The sequence below is a fragment of the Odontesthes bonariensis genome, chromosome 24, assembly GCF_027942865.1.
Source record: "Odontesthes bonariensis isolate fOdoBon6 chromosome 24, fOdoBon6.hap1, whole genome shotgun sequence".
NCBI lineage: Eukaryota > Metazoa > Chordata > Actinopteri > Atheriniformes > Atherinopsidae > Odontesthes > Odontesthes bonariensis.
In genome coordinates, this window is record NC_134529.1 from 14,819,789 (window position 1) to 14,824,582 (window position 4,794).

The 4,794-nt window shown below is 40.3% G+C and overlaps 1 pseudogene; it reads left to right on the forward strand.

The window, feature by feature from the left end:
• Positions 1-1,015: 1,015 nt before the first annotated feature.
• LOC142375663 (serine/threonine-protein kinase pim-2-like) lies at positions 1,016-3,432 on the forward strand (annotated as a pseudogene).
• The last annotated feature ends 1,362 nt before the right edge of the window (positions 3,433-4,794 follow it).

The window sequence follows — 4,794 nt, forward strand, 5'->3', positions numbered from 1 at the left end:
ACTTGTCTTTTTTTCCTTTGTTTGACTTTGGAAACGTGATATATTTTAAGGAAAAACCTAAATATAGGTGAACACTCCTGAAGACAGAAGCACTGGAGTACATCAACAATGCAACATCGTTTTAGAAATGTTAAAAACTGTACTTTCTTTTTTTTTCAAGCTTTCGTAAAAAATGTGATCGATTTGTTTCTGAAAAATTAAAATATTAAAACAAGAGCACAATTAATCTCATGTGATATATGTATTGTAAGCTTTGAATGGTATTTTGACACATGTTTAAGTGTACAATGTGTCTAAGGGTGGATCATTGTGTGGAAAACTGGGACTGTGAGTTCAGCATGACTGTGGTGACTGGAGAAAGATCTCAAATACTTTAAAAATACATAAAAACTTTGAAAATAAATAAGTTCAGTCTGGATGGAATTTTGAATTAATACTAATTTGTTTTAAAAATCTCCTTTTAGAATGTGGCGTTTATGATGTCACAGTCAGGGAATCTTTGCAGCCTTCAGGCAGCATTCTGCTGAGCTTCAGAACATTCACTCACTGCAGCAGCAAACACAGTCTTCAGGTGTCTGAGAGCATTTAAAAAAAATTATCTCAAGTGAATCTTCAACTTTTGAGTTTTCAAAAGCGTCTCCAGAAAAGACCAAGGCAAGTATGAAGTTTGTCCTTTTCAAAAACTAAAAAGAGCTATCTGTGATGCTGTGCTGCAACCTGATAGCAGTTAGTTTATCTGCGTTAAACTCACAGTTTACATTAATCTGGAAACTTTTAGTGTCAAATATCAATATTCCTCCCACTAATGATCAGTGGGTTCAAAGGTTTGCTGAGTGAATTTGTATCAAGTTTGAATTTCAATAAGTCATCCCAGATTAAGTTTAAAGTAATAAAGAAAACACTATTAAGATTTCGATTTCAACGATTTCAAGAAGGTAAGATGATGTTTAATCTTTTACATTAATTTCTTTTCTCATTTTTTGCTCTGGACTTCTATTCATTTGTAGAGAGAAACATGGGGATTAATTCAAACACCCAAAGAAAAAATACTGGTGTTGCAGAGTCATCCAGTAAAACAACTCAGAGTCTTCAAATCGTCAGCGATGCCACTGGCCCCAGCATCAATAAGTCAGAGGTTGTCAGTGTGAGAAAGAGGAGGGCTGATGATGAAGAACAGAGACCCAGCAAAAAGATGAGACATGAACTCATCACCACCACTGAACACAGCGAGGATGTTGTGGAGGTTCCAGTGGAAACAAGGACATCCAACAGCTCCATCCCCTGTGAGAGGAAAAGAAAGGCCGACTATGATGGAGAAAGTCCAAAGAAACGAAGCAGGAGGGAGAACATGAACACCTCTGAACCTCCAGCTATGAAGGTGGAGAACGATTCTGCAGAGACAGAGAACAGAAAGGCCAGAAGTAACGAGGACACCATCAGCAGCACCAGCAGCAGCACCATCAGCAGCACCATCAGCAGCACCAGCAGCAGCACCAGCAGCAGCACCAGCAGCAGCACCAGCAGCAGCACCAGCAGCAGCACCAGCAGCACTGAATTCAGTGGATCAATAGCCTGGATTTACAGGGAAGGCGATGAAAAGATCAGAGTCTTCAAACACATTTTTAACAACGTCTCACATGAGGAGGAGAACATCTACAAGATGTCCTCCATGGCCAAAACAAGTAGAGGTAAGCTAAAAGTGTGAAACAAAAGGAGACACTGTGTTAGCGACTGTAGATCAAAGCACTCTGCCAACACTTTCTACAAGGCATCACTTTAATCTTGGTCTTTCTTGGAGAGGAAATAAATATGAACAATGAAACAGCTGTGTTCATTTTCAGCTCACTTTGAGGGCAAGTATTTGGAGCTCCAGCCAATCGGTGAAGGAGGCTTTGGCTGCGTTTACTCCGGCTTTCGTAAAGCTGATGTTTTGCCAGTAAGTGTTCCAAACACAAAACCTTTACGTTCTTCACTGGTCTACAGAAGGAACCAACTGAATGACTTGTGTTTGTGTCTTGCAGGTCGCCATCAAGCACATTAAGTCAGATGATTTGACAGTGACACAAGTGGTGAGTCCTTCCAACTGATGTTGAACACAAAGTGTTCAAACTAAAACCCAAATGTTAAACATTTCATTACTTCACCGTACCTTCTAAAACTTCCACTCATTTATGACCTGTGTGTGTGTTATTTATTTCCTGTAGCTGTGCAATTGGGAAGGCGTACAGCATCATACTTGAAGTGGCCTTGATGCTGAAAGCTGCAGGTGCACCAAAAAAGGATGAACAGTCCGCTGTTGTGTCGCTTTTTGACTGGTACATTCTGGATGATGAGCTGATACTCATCATGGAGATACCGCCCATCTCCGAGGACCTCTACAAATATCGCAAAATGAAAGGAGCCTTGAGCGAAAAAGAAGCAAAAGTACCAGTTTGTGTTTCTTAATCAGTTTTAATAGATTCAACCTGCAGCCAAAAAGTTTATCAGGGTTTGTTCATTTGATTGCGCTGGCTTTGTAAGCACGAGGATTAAAGATAACAGAATCAACAGCGATCGAACCTTTCAGGCACCTCTTTATGCTGCCTTTAAGGGATGTCACTCAAATTTGCTAAACTAAATTTTGAGTAACCGATTCAAATAAAAACAAGGGAGGGACAAGGTGTCTTATACTGGTTTTCCACCCTGTCTTTGTCTCTTTCAGATGATCATGAGGCAGCTGGTGGACGCAGCAGTGGACATGCACTCCAAGGGTGTCTTTCACCGGGACATCAAGCTGCAAAATGTCCTTCTGGAATCAGTCTGTGGTGACAAGAGAGTGCGACTGATTGACTTTGGCTGTGGCCACTTCCACACTGACCAGCCCTTTCGCAACTTCTGTGGTATGATATCTGGCTTCTGCTCCTCAGTTTCAAACTCTGAAATAAGGACTTCCATGTTCTAAATGAAGCTCTGTGTCATCTTTCTTCTCTGTTTTCTCTCCATCTCCCTGCCTACCAGGAACCCGTGCGTACTTTCCTCCAGAGTACTTTGACCGGGGGACGTATCAGGCCTGTCCCACCACTGTCTGGCAGCTGGGAGCCCTATTTTACTCACTGCTGGGAGGACATGGCGGGTTCAAAACATCGGACTTCATTCATGACAAGATTCATATCAACCCGATGTTATCTACAGGTAGGAAACATCCACAGTTTTATACTAGTGCGTTTATCATAATGGATAAAGATCTGGTCATTTTTTTCACTGAACCTCTGCAGCTGCTCTTGGAAACATTTCATCACATCTTTCCTTTTTTGATTTTCAGACTGCAAACAGTTGCTAAAAATGTGTCTGACCAGAGATCCAGCAAAGCGGGCCACTCTGGAGGAACTACAGAGCTGCCCCACCCTCAGACAGACAAGCCATCGAACCATCCAACACTACCTGAACAGGTAGTGCGTTAGGTTCAGGTATCTTCCTCCAGCCGACCCTCCTCCTGTCAGAACAGTCCCAGTGAGTGCTACGCATTATTTCAGCTCTGCATGTAGTCATAGCCCTCATTTAGTCCTGAATATCTCCAACTGGACTCAGAACACTTTAGGCCCGGCGACTTTAGTTCTTATCATTTAACTTAACAAACAGCTGTAAATACGGAAGATGCACGACTGAAATCATGCTAACATCCCAGATAAATCAAAATGGCATTTCAATGCTAATTTTTTTTTTGTTTTAAACTAGTTGAATCACAATTTGAACATCAAAGACCTGTTTTGTCCCACTTCTCAGTCTGAGAAAAAGTGGTTGCAATATCAGTATTTCAAAAACCCACATTTGTTGTGTCCTGCTTATATTAAACCACATCTTATTTTCTTTCTTTGTTTAAGGTGAGAATTGAATCTATTGGCTAATATTGTGTTTCTTTCTTTTCTTTTTTTCTCCCATCAAAGGTATTTCTGGCCTGGTGTTTTGGTGCTTTTTGGTGCCTCTTTCCTGACCTCTCAGCCAACCAACCGGTTGAGGCAGATGGTCGTCCCTCCTGAGCTCTGGTGCTTCTTGCTAAAAGGAAGCTTTTCCTCTCTACTGTTGCACGCCAACAGTAGCACGTCAGCACTGCTCAGGACGGGAGATTGAATCAAACTCTAGATCTTTTTTTATGTATTGACATTATATAAATGAAACTAAAAGGAATTAGATTAACTGTATTTCCTGTACTGTATCTCAATTTATTTGTGCTTGACTTGTTTACTTTCTTTTTAAATGCCCTAATGTGGCTTTTTCTGTGAATTGATGCAACATAAGAAAAAAAAATCATAGAATTGAATTGAGCTGTAATTGTATTGTAAATAAAGTTTGTTCACATTTTTTCAAACATGTCCATGTTCATGTATGTATCTGGTATTATTTTTCCCATTTGTGCAAATAATCAGACTTGTTTTAATGCTAGAAATGTGAACTTGTCTAACTGATTGTTGAAATGAGTCTCAAAAGAAACTTGACCTATACTTTGGGATTAAATCCTGTCAGCACAACAGTCATGGTAACAATAAATCTCCCCAACAGAAACCGATGCAGAACTCGTACAGAAATTTAAAAAAAATATATCAGCAAAAGTCAAATGCAAAGTAACCAGTAACCATATTACTACAGGACATCATAAGCAGTGACACACAAACACTTTGTAATCCCAAAAATCTCAATCATGTTACGCATGTTACCCTGACATCCCGCAGAAACTGTTAGAGGTGGATTTTCATTCAAACATAAGCGTATTCAAATGTTGTAAATTGGTGCTGCTCTACAGCAGGCTGTTGGAGGGCT